Consider the following 12,100-nt stretch of genomic DNA (forward strand, 5'->3'; position numbering starts at 1 on the left):
GCAATGCAGCACTCACCAGAAGGCAATTCAGCAGCAAGCGAGACCAAGTCCCTATATATACTGAACCCTTCCCTCTCTACCATGGGCTGTACTTTTCCTAACAGTTAGGTCCACCCCTCACAGGAGGTTTAACTCTCTCCATTCCTATGCAGTCATTTCGCTCTCTTTGTGGTGAGAGAAAATGTGCCTGGAGTTGCTACCAACACTGTATACACGTTTACTGGCCTTGGGGATAGAAGATATGCAAGAGTAGCACATACGTGATATTCTACTTCTCTGTACAAATGTAACAAAGAAGATCAAGTATCTCAATAATCATAAAATCTCCCAGTGCTGATTTAATCATATTGTACAAAGCCTTGGGGACATGTACGAAGCAGTTATAAAAGAGGGAAAGTTGCCCATGGCAACCAATCAGATGCTCTGTATGCTTTTATAGTATGCAAATTATAAATGTTACGTCAATGCTGACTGGTTGCCATGGGCAACTTCTCCACTGGCTCACTTCACTTTTATCACTTTTATCACTAAGGGTGAGTACACACTAGGCGATATGTCATCTGATTCCACGGATTGGAGCGACGTACAGTATTGTCCATACACTGTGGTGTGTACCTATGATTGCGCGCTCCCATAGGTCATTGGTAAATATATATCGCACGGTTGTACGCTTTATCGTTCTGTATGTACGGGGACTGATGTATCTTTACACCGGTCGTCCTGTCGGCCTTAATCCCAGTCGTTTTAGTGTGTACCCGCTTTTAGGATTGTGCTTTGAGGTCAAACTGTAGCATAATTCCTCTAATTGACCATGTATTAAACCTATTGGTACTGTATGCTAACTCATTAGCATCATTACATCCTCATGACTCCTAGTATCCTCCAGCAGAGAGAAATATATAAAGAAAAGAATTATGTCCATGCTTGGTTTTATCCTTGTTGTACAAAGTACCAGCTGCGTGGCTGTATTAATGCCATAGTGTATGTACATGCAAACAGAAAGACTCTAGTCTAGTAAATAAAAGCGTGGGGATTAGGTTCACATTTTGAACACAACATGTAAAGGTTAAATTGTGTCTGGTTGTTTTTCATTCCTTTTTTCCTGTTAGCTTCCACATGATTATATTTTATCTCCATCATTTTGGCAGGCAGTCTCTTTTGAACTTATACACTGCCCAGTTATTTTAGGAATCCAGCGGACAGCAGGATTAACTGCTCCAAAAACATTGGTACTTCACGATTTATAGACCTTAAATGAGATTAAGAGCAAATTACAGCTAAAGATGACGATGACATCAGTAGTGAAATATGCAATGTACCTGATGCCTGCAATTTTCAGAAGGTATTCAGTATAGAATGTGGCTTGCTCTGTAATTGTACAATAGTACATTTCATGTCTTTTCATGTAAAATTGTGTTCACAAGGTGCGACATGCAGTATGTGTAGAATATTCTGACCTTTGCACTTATGTACAAATGTGTCTATCACGTCAACTTTCCCGGGCACAGAAACTCTACAGCCTTATCAGGAAATTCTAGCACTAGTGAGCTACTTATGGCTTTGCTGCCCTGTATCCACGCTAATGCTCTGTTCATTTTCTATTTTTTCCCTTAGATATTTAAATATTTAAGAATTATCCTTTACTGTGCTTCCAACACAGAACAGGTAAGAGATTTCCTTGGTACAGTATGTACATTTTAAAAAAATAATCATTTTCAAATTCTGGATTGAAATAAAATAAAGATGATTTGAAACAATTTGTTTCTTGTGAGATAATGAACTGTTGAAAAGCAAAATACTGCCATGCAAGGTCAATGATAATGATATGTTTATTAAGTGAAACTTGTGATATAGTTTATGTAATAATGCGTGCTGTAGCGTTAGGAAGGCACATACGTGTTGGTATTGCTGTATTTATGTGCAAGTGTTTTTTTCATGTTTTCTGCAATACTGTGACATTTGCAAACACAACTTAAAGTACTAGGAATATGTAAAATGCCTCTTCAATTACTCTGATTCAAAGTTCTCACCTCCAGTCTTCTCTAGCATTGGTTCTTTTAAGGGACCTTTTGCAGTGTTTAAGTAGAAGAGCCAGAAGATAGCCACATGCAAAAAATTAAAGATAACAGCTGTGAATGTGTTTGCAGCGATGGTGCAAAAATATACTAATATCTGAGTAGCCATATAGGCGCGCAGTGTAGCCACATGAAGTAAGACGCCGGAGCCATTGTAAGTGCATACAGAATAACAGTCGCAATTAGTAACCCCCCCCCCCTAAAAAAAAAAAAAAAACCCACAAAAAAAAAACGTTCGCTACACGTCAGAATCCTTGCTGCAACTTCCCCATTACCTCCCCCAAACAGAGGCTGTCAATCGCTTTGCAAATAAATCCTTTGGTTTGATCCATAGATGCATGTGCAGACTCACAATAATCGCTCAACTGCATAACAAAATCGGTATCCGTTTAGATGGTCAAGCATGTTATGGTCGACAGTCATTAGGTCGACCACTATTGGTCGACATTGACATGGTCGACATGGACACATGGTCGACACATGAAAAGGTCGACATGAGTTTTTCGCATTATTTTTCTTTTGTGGAACTTTTCCATACTTTACGATCCACGTGGACTACGATTGGGAATGGTAATCTGTGCCGACGCAGCGGTAGCGGAGCGAGGCACCTTGCCCGAGGCATGGCGAGCGAATCGGTGCACTAATTGGGGTTCCCCGTCACTTTACGCAGAAAACGACACCCAAAAAAATAAAAAAAACTCGTCGACCTTTTCATGTGTCGACCATGTGTCCATGTCGACCAATAGTGGTCGACCTAATGACTGTCGACCATAACATGGTCGACCATTCATACCGGAACCAACAAAATTGGGTTTGTGTACATCTCTGAATCATGTCCCTGTGTTAGCAGGGTATCAGGCCACTGACTTATAATGGCTGTTAAGTGACTAATAATTTGGCATGAGCCCTTTAAAGTAGTAAAGCAATTTTTGTTGTATTTCAAGGCACTTGTGACTTTTTTGTTGCATTTATGATACATGAATAATAGTCAGGTTTGTAGCCTATCACTTTTTTAAACATTCCTTATGTAGATAATTCACAATCTAAAATGTTTGATTCAACTGTTTCCTAGTGCATACCCTCTTTAAAATCATTTTTTTTCTTTCAAGCTACTTTTCCCTAAAAAAATAAGAAAAAATCTGTCTCACAGAGGGGCAGATGTATTAAACCTGGAAAAGTGATAAAACAGTGGTAAGTGGAAGGTGATAACGCACCAGCCAATCAGCTCCTAACTGCCTTTTAAAAATATATTTTTTTTAAACCCATAATGATTGGCTGGTGCGTTATCACCTGCCACTTATCACTGCTTTATCACTTCTCCAAGCTTAATACATCTGCCCCACAGTTCTTTGTGTTACTGCCGAATACTACATTGGCTTAGTTTAAATGAAATATGCCTAAAAGCAAGTTTTTAAGTTACTCTTGCAAAGTGTGAAATAATGTAAATCTGTATTATTTAGTTATACCCCTTTCACACCGCACAAATAACCCGGTATTGGCCCGGCATATTGCCAAGTTGGCGTGCGGTGTGAAAGGGGCATAGCCAAAATCGCGGGTCGCCTGACCAAGCAATTCAACCCGGGAATAAAGCAGTGTTATACCCGGGTTGAATACCGGGTCAGTGGCTGCGTAAACGGGCTCCCGGGTCGATGTGTCCCGGGACCCGTTTACTACAGCAGGGAGAGGCGGCGCGGAGATGATCTCATCTCCCAGCACCTACTCCGCCCCCCGCTGCTATGGCAACCCACCCGGCATATTGCCGGGTTGGGGGAAGCCCGCAGCAGCGGCCAATGCCGGATCCCACCCGGGAAGGACCCGTTTCCAATTCCCGGGTGGGATCCGGCATTGGCAGTGTGAAAGGGGTATAACTGGTGCAGCAGGCTGTATTATAAACTGAGCAAACTATTCAAACATGTGCCATTTATACTTTTAAAACATAAGTTCTGTTACTGTTCTTCTGTTGCATTTGTACATTTTTAATCCAGGTTTGCTCTCTTTGACCTCCAAGACTTATTTTTGCCTTCTGTACCTGTTATATGAGGTTGTTTTAAGAAAAAAATAGGTTGTTTGCTTCATGAAAATGACATTTATGATAAACATATGGCATGTGAGTAATATGGTTAGATAAGCTACGGCAATGATTCTCAACTCAAGTCCTCAAGTACCACCAACAGGTCATGTTTCCAGGGTGTCTGTCTGTGAAAAAAGGTAAGATAATTACTGACCCAGCAAAATGGAACTCACCTGTGCATTAAAGAAATAGAGAAAACATGACTTATGTCGGTGGTACTTGAGGACTGGATTAATATACAGTGCTGTATGGGTAAAAAAATAAAATAAATAAATAAAAGATTAATCTATCTTTACGTTTTCAAATTAAAGTTGAAATTATGTTTGTGCATGATAATACATTGGAGCTGTTAAATGTAAAGTTGAATTTATTTGTTAAAGAATGTTTTTAATTTGTTAATGGACTAATTTTTAGGGGGAATTTAATTAGGCACAGTAGATTACCACGGCTAATTTATACCAGGAAGGGGGTACTTCAGTTATCTCCAAAAGCCGGCACTATCGGGGGTTTCGTTTCTTCAGAGACAGTTAAATCCCTCCTCCCCACTTATTTGAGCTCGTTTTGGGAAATCATGGCTGAAATATAATTTATTAATTGAAATCGTGTCTCCAAAGATCATGATCTATATAGTATTCTCCTATTAAATCCCTGTGCTGTATGTAAAATATCCAGTAACGCAGAGTTTCCGAAACTCCGCCATTACAGTCCAGGTTTTAAGCATATCCATGCTTAAGTCAAATTGACTGAGGTACTAATTAACCTGTGCTCAATCATGGCTATCCTTAAAACCTGCACTATAATGGCGTAGTATGGTAAACTCTGCAGTAATGAATTGTTGTTTAGGTTAGTGTGTGCTAAAGTGTACATTCTGTTGTTCTGGGCTACATTAGTAGGGCGCCGCTTTGTACTAAACTTTAAACAATGCCTGCTGAATCACTCTCCCAAACACTCTTTCTCCCTCAAATCGTGTTACCAAAATCCAGTCCTCCCACAATCCCAACAGCCCATGTTTCCAGGATTTCTTTATGCATGCAAGTACTGTATGTCTTGTCTTCCAAGCTGGGTCAGCAATTTTCCTACCTGTTTTCACACACAGAAATGATGGAATTATGAAGTGTTGGGGGTGATTTAGGGGTGAACACAGCTCTTACTCTCTGTCTTCCTCTTCCCATTCTTGACCCTCTCCTGCACTCGATCACTTTCACACATAGACAGGGGAAGAAAGAGAAGTAGTTAGCATATTTCTAAAATAGTGTGTGTATTCCATTCTATAAGAAAGACACTTTCACTGTAGAAGACCTGCTGTGAAAATGCACCATTGTCTCTTTCTGTTTACTAGTCTCTGCTAAAGAGTCTAGTGGTGGAATTGGGTGATCCTGTCTGAGGAAATATTGGTCACAAGTCTGTTTACAAAGTAACGCTGTCTTTCTTTTACTATTCAGTTTTCTTACTGCAGACTGGTACAGCTCCAGATTATTGTATTTAATAGCTTAATAATGCGGGAATTATTATATGAAAATATCCAGACCTGGGAAATAAGTTTTGAGATGTCTTGATTACTTTTGTTGCTGCCTACAAATACTATCCAGATCTGTTGCTTTACTGTGCGGAAGCAGATGCTGCCAAAAGCAAACAATGAAACCGACTGAGCTGGCACCATTGCAGTCTTTCTGATGTCCTGTTTATTTGAAGGAAACTGCCTCTGTACTTCCATATGGTCCTATAAATACACAGTCAGGGGTTAACAGTGTAATCACACCTCTGTCACACAACATTAAGAAGCAGTCATTTATACACTGTTTTATCTGCCTGCTTCTGGTAATACTGCCTCAGCAGAAGCTCATGTCATGCTCTAACACCCGATGGGTGAGGGCAATTAAAGGAAGGGGCAGAAAATTGCATCACTGCACCATATAAAAAAAAAATGTGGTTATGTACTGGGTAATGCTTCTTAACCTTTTTGGGCCTACCGATATGCTCTCAAAAGAATGTAATAGCATTGTGTGGTCAGGCATTGACCTCACTTTTGCTTTTAGCTACCAGACCAAGGAATGGCAGCCCCACCTGTAGTGTCAACTCTGGTCACAGGCATTCAAGTGGGCCATCCCCATTTGAAGATTCGAATATAAATCTTTTTCCCAAGGAGGGTTTCTGGAATGTATGCCTATCACTACTCATTTTTGTGGCTATATGTGCTATAGAGGAATGCGTTTAGAATCCCTACAGTGGGGATGCCGGCGGTCCTGTGACTGACGTCAGAATACCGATGCTACTCGGAATCCAGGTGCCAGAACACCGACCGCTGGCATTTCGAACATAAGTATCAGGGTCATTGCTAGGGTTAGGGCCATGGGGGGGGGGGGGGGGGTTAGTAAAGTTAGGCACTTAAGGGGGGGAGGGGTGAATTAGCCGCTGCTGTTGCCCTCCTTGGTGTCTTAGCCCTAGCCGCCAGACTGGGATTCCATTCCCAACCCCCTGGCAGTGATGTCCGGTGAGGTTAGGCAGGTGAGGCTGAGCCTTTCCTGTCATACTAATATATATGCCACAGTTTTGATTATATAAAGTATATGAAAAATACAAAGAATATACAGTATTACAAATATCTTTGTACTATTCTAATAATAATAGTCAAATCTCTGGAGTAGAAAGTCTGACAGATGATGCACTGCCTCCCCTGCCTACCTTCTCCGCACATCTCTGATCATAGCTCACCAAGTTTCCAGCAGTATATCCTGCTGCACCTGTGTATAATGCCCACATGTACCCTTTGGCTCATTATATGTAAATCTGGCTCTAGTACTAGCCAGTGCCTTCCCAGCCGTTTACCTCGCCGCATGTCCCTGCCCCCTAGACATTAGCTATTGCAAAATGCTGAGAGACGCACATTATACCCATTTTGTGCTGCCTTATTTTGAGCTGGAACTAGCCAACTAGCCCCTCTTCCTGTGCAATGGAATGGGTGTGGTATGGTATGCCGGCAGCCGGGCTCCCGACGACCAGCATACCGGCGCCGGAAGCCCGACCGCCGGCATACCGACAGCGTGGCGAGCGCAAATGAGCCCCTTGCGGGCTCGCTGCGCTTGCCACGCTGCGGGCACGGTGGCGTATTCTCCCTCCAGGGGGGTCGTGGACTCCCACGAGGGAGATAAACTGTCTGTATGCCGGCTGTCGGGATTCCGGCGCCGGTATACTGTGCGCCGGGATCCCGACAGTCGGCAACCTGAAGACCACCCATTGGAATGACAGATAATCCAGAAACATTATGTACAAAATTATCACGTTGAAATGGATTTCTAGCAGCAGATTCTAAGTTCTGGAGTTCTTGGATACCATGTTTCCTTAATGACCTTTAGTTTATCCTCCCTTCAATCTTAATTTCAGGAACTTTTCAGAAATGTCATTTTTTTTTTTTTTTTTAATTACGTAGACCATAATTGCTTTTATTGTGTATTTTAGGAGTTCTAACTGGAATAGCTTTAACTTGGGTCAGGCTATATGCTCTGCAATGTACCTCAGAAATTGAATGTAGAAATATCCTTTATTCAAAATAGCCAGAAACAACTGTTGTATAGGTTCTACGTATGTACCATTGTGCTTGTAGTAATATTTAGGGGATATCCAATTAGCTGCATTTTCAGGGTGAAAATGGAGCTGTTTCTACCGAAAACATACAGGTTTCACTCAATCTGTGAGATTTCGGGAGAGTGACTTTATTTTACAGGCAACCAAACTGGATAGCCTGTAAAAAAATAAATGTGTGAAACATTGGGAAAATTCGTGAAAAACGTCTGTGTTTCATGCCCGATGTTACTTCACCTCTAATTGGATATCTCCGTTTATAATGTGAGTAAAGCTTCTTTTTTTAAATTCATACATATTAGACCACTGTACCTCCTGTATATAATATAGATGAAATAGTATGACTATACCTCCTGATTTGTCCCCATACTCTTTCGTACTCCTCTGCAGTAGATTTCCTAAGGGAAAAAGTGCTTTTCTAAGCAGGCAGCTTGTGAGTGACAGCTTGGCAGACTTGATTTGTAGAAATGCATTGTGTGTATTTATAGTCGGGATAGGGCCAGTGACTTCATGGTAGGTCAGATAACTGCATTCTTAACTTTATGACCTATATGTGATTCAATAAATACACCTAAATATGTGGGATATGTTTCATCAATCTGTAGTGGAGTAGGGTGATAATACTTAACATTGCTAGCCGAGCTAGAGAGAAAAGTCAATTTAACACTGTGGACAGTGTAGTTGACAGCCATAGTTTTTATCTGAGAAATGTAAAAATTGTGTTTCCAGGATCCATGTGTGTGTGTATTTACTGAATATAACATGATGTGAGAGAGCTAGAAGTAAGCCAGCTTACAAGTATTTACTTAATATAGGTCTTCGTTGCCGCCGAGTGCTAATGCACGTTAATAATTCTCTTTCTGTAAAGTTATTAGTGTACAGAATTGTACCCCTTTCACACTGCACAAATAACCCAGTATATTGCCGGGTTGACGCTGGTCTAAGTGCGGTGTGAAAGGTATATGTTCTGATTTCCTGGGTCAGGTGCAGTGTGAATGGGTTGCCGGGTCGATGGGACCCGTTCACTCTATAGGTAGAGACGCGCAGGAGGGACAGGCGGCCGTTGGAGATGATCAAATCTCCAATCACCGCCTCTGCATATGTCACCGCACATGTTGTGGGTTGGTGCCGCCAGTATGAAAGGGGTCGCATATATAATATATATATATATATATATATATATATATATATATATATATATATATATATGTAAATGCTGGTTTACGTACAGGACCAAAAGCAACACTTTAAATGAACATTTCATACACTTTGAATGAAGCCGCTGCGGCCGCTAGACTTATTACACCACCTACGTACTTGTTACACCAATAGCGTACAGAGTCCCGTACCGTGTACGGACTTTGCATACAGACGCCGCGCTGGCTGTACAAAGTACACACAGCGTGTACACACCCAATATTACACAGCAAACCCTTCACAGCTATACATGCGATAGTGATACACTTTAAGCCTTAGCAGGGAAAAGAAGACACGACACCAGATTGTAGTTAAACAGCTGGGTTCCGACACCACAGCCTAATATTTCTGAAAGGGGGTTACAATCACAAAGCAATACTATACAATAGAATAATTACTACAGTCAATGGTACATACTTTTTTAGAATCTTCGCCGCGCTACCCAGTCTGGTCCTCGGTCATCTAGATAGATAACTTTGTGAGTCTTGAGAGAGAGACCAGGCCTGCTGCTAGCTCAATTTATACAATCTTCCAAAATTTAACACAATGGATACTGCAATCTCTTTGTCCATTGGACACAGGGATTATCATTTACAGTACAGGAGAGGTCATAGGTTGGTTTAAATTGGTGGGCGATGTCTGTTCAAGATGCACTTGTGGGTTGTCTCCTCTGGGTTCCCGCCGCATACCTAATGTACAGTAAATACAGTTTATATCTATATTCTGCTCCTGCACATAACTATTCGCAGGAACGTGCGATCTTCTGCAAACCAACACCGGAATATTACCCTTAAAATACCCTACAGCTGGATACCAAACACCACCTTATAACCTTGTTCTGTCCCCTCCTATCCTGTAAAGGTGAATCCCTTTGTTTTGTTACCATTTAAACTGTTGTAACTTGCTAGTGTGATGTGGGGAGACTACGTGTACATTGTGCACCATTTGGATTAAATATGTAATGTGTTTTGATGGCTTTTCCATGCACTCACAAACTCTACCGTAAATACCCATACCACGCGCTAATGCGCAGGCCCGCGGGAGCGACCATACGCAGATTGCGAATATGCGCACGCACGGCAGAACAAGTACGCGCACGGAGGCCATCTGTGTGTAGTTTGTACGTGATGTGTGTACCGCAATATTTTTCGACTTCGACGGTCCACCCTTTGGCAGTCACCAATAACTGCCACTACCTAATCAATAAACAGAAAAATATCTTTACAATATTTACAGAAGCTTGGAGTAGTCGGGGGAGAGTTGTAGGTGGGAAATGTTTGACCTAGTGGGATAGTAAAAGCATGTATGTATGAATCCATGTCTGAGGGGCATGTATCATCGTGCCGTATATGTTCTACATAAGCTTCGATGTATTGCGAAGTATACATTAAATCCTTCTCATCCCGTATTAAGGGTCTGTAAATGGGCCAACAAACACTACCGAGCTCTTTTTGGCTTCTTGTTCCAACAAATGGGGTGCACATTTAGTTGATGATACATGGAGGGGGAAGTATATGTGAGTGCTAGTATGTGTGGATATCACCTGTCCACTATGTGTGTCATTAACTGGAGGTTGCAGAGATGAAGATAAGACACATATCTAAAAATACATTCACATTAAACATTTTGGGTAGGGCTGATGTCTTTTTCCGGATGGATGTTTCTGGGCAGAGGGGGAGACAAAAGAAAAACGGGTGAAAGAAACAGGCCATGAAATTAATTTGCAATCCTTACCATAACACTGTCTCTATGGATGGGTCGTAAATTAAATCTGCTGCTATAACAGCGCCCTCGATCCTTAGACTCATCAAATTTGTGCCGTGCTTGCGCCGCATTAGAATTTGAACACACCTAAATATCGAACCAATAATTATGACGACTCCCAGGATACAAAGGAGAAACTTCCCAACACTCATAATGACATTCTGAGCCCACTCTCCTAAACCTGAGAACCATTTACGTGGGTTCAACCATGAGACCCAGCCGGTCAGTTCATTACTCACAGTCGCTAAGGTAAGGTTGTGCTTCCTCCTGAACTCCCACTTCAACTGCAAGATATCGTCCATCTTCTGATCGATGATCTCCGTGGGGTCGTCAGTGCTGTTCGTGATATATGTACAGCACTTCACACCATATTGAGTTGCTAGAGTAACACAGTACCCACCTGTCACGGCTGTAACATAATTAAGGACCATTCTGTGCTGAATCAGTTCCTTCTTGTAAGCTTGTAACTCCCTTCCTGTATACCTGAAGGTGTCATCATACATCTCAGTGATATTATCTATCAAGTTTGCTAGCGCATGGATACACCTATAATTTATAGTTCCTCTGGCACTACGGGTAATGTCTAATGTGAGAAGGATCTGAATCCCGGTGGATTCGTGGATCAAATCAGAGGCTGCGTGCTCTGCCCTATCTATGAGGTGTCTCTTGATGATGTGTTCATAGTGAGTATGAGTATAAGGAGCCTGAGCACTGCGGTGAACGTCTTTCATTTTTTCATGGGTTATGGTCATGACCTCTGGTAGTACTCTCCCAATATAACACAATCCCTCTGAGCTCGGGGCAAGCCACTTGTACGCCTTCCTCCCACATATGAAATAGGCATCATCTGGGAGAACATAGGGGACAAAATATAACATTACCATATTACAAATTTTCCATGTAAAGAAACCAGTCCCCAGTTCTCTCATCTGCTCAGTACAAGTATCGGGCTGGATGATATGAGCACAATACCCTGACGAGACTCTTCCAACCCACATGGTCTTGCTTCCACGAGTATACCTATACCGAAAATACCTCCCACTGTTGGCTATTTGGCTTACAAGTTCAGAGTCTATGAGTATCCTATCATCTCTGTATGAAAAGGTCATTGTCTGGTTATTCCACGTTACTTCCCAATTTCCTGGTTTTCGGTAATTGGAAATATTAAAACATAATAAGGACCTGTCTACATGATACTGGTGGAACTTCAAACTAGGGGGCCTAGAGATATTGAATTTCTTGTCCACCGGTCTCCCACCCCGCAATTCGAGTACCTCATCTATTGCTAAAGGGTATGGTACTAATCCTGACTTACTCTGACCTTGAGGTACTTGTGAGCACACCCAGCATTCTGTCTGGTTTAAGACCTTACCCACTAGTGCAGGCATTCCCAACCACGGTCCTCAAGGCACAC

At 41.8% G+C, this 12,100-nt stretch overlaps 1 protein-coding gene across 7 annotated transcripts in view; it reads left to right on the forward strand.

The window, feature by feature from the left end:
• AKAP13 (A-kinase anchoring protein 13) overlaps nt 1-12,100 on the forward strand; it is a 532,570-nt gene that overhangs the window by 48,986 nt on the left and 471,484 nt on the right. For 6 of the 7 annotated variants that reach the window (XM_063925738.1, XM_063925741.1, XM_063925740.1 and 3 more), the window contains exon 2: nt 1,615-1,665. The exons of the other annotated variant lie outside the window; for it this stretch is intronic. The gene's annotated coding sequence lies outside the window, so the exon portion shown is untranslated. The remainder of the gene's footprint in view (nt 1-1,614; nt 1,666-12,100) is intronic. 7 annotated transcript variants of the gene reach the window in all.

The sequence above is a fragment of the Pseudophryne corroboree genome, chromosome 6, assembly GCF_028390025.1.
Source record: "Pseudophryne corroboree isolate aPseCor3 chromosome 6, aPseCor3.hap2, whole genome shotgun sequence".
NCBI classification, from domain to species: Eukaryota; Metazoa; Chordata; class Amphibia; order Anura; family Myobatrachidae; genus Pseudophryne; species Pseudophryne corroboree.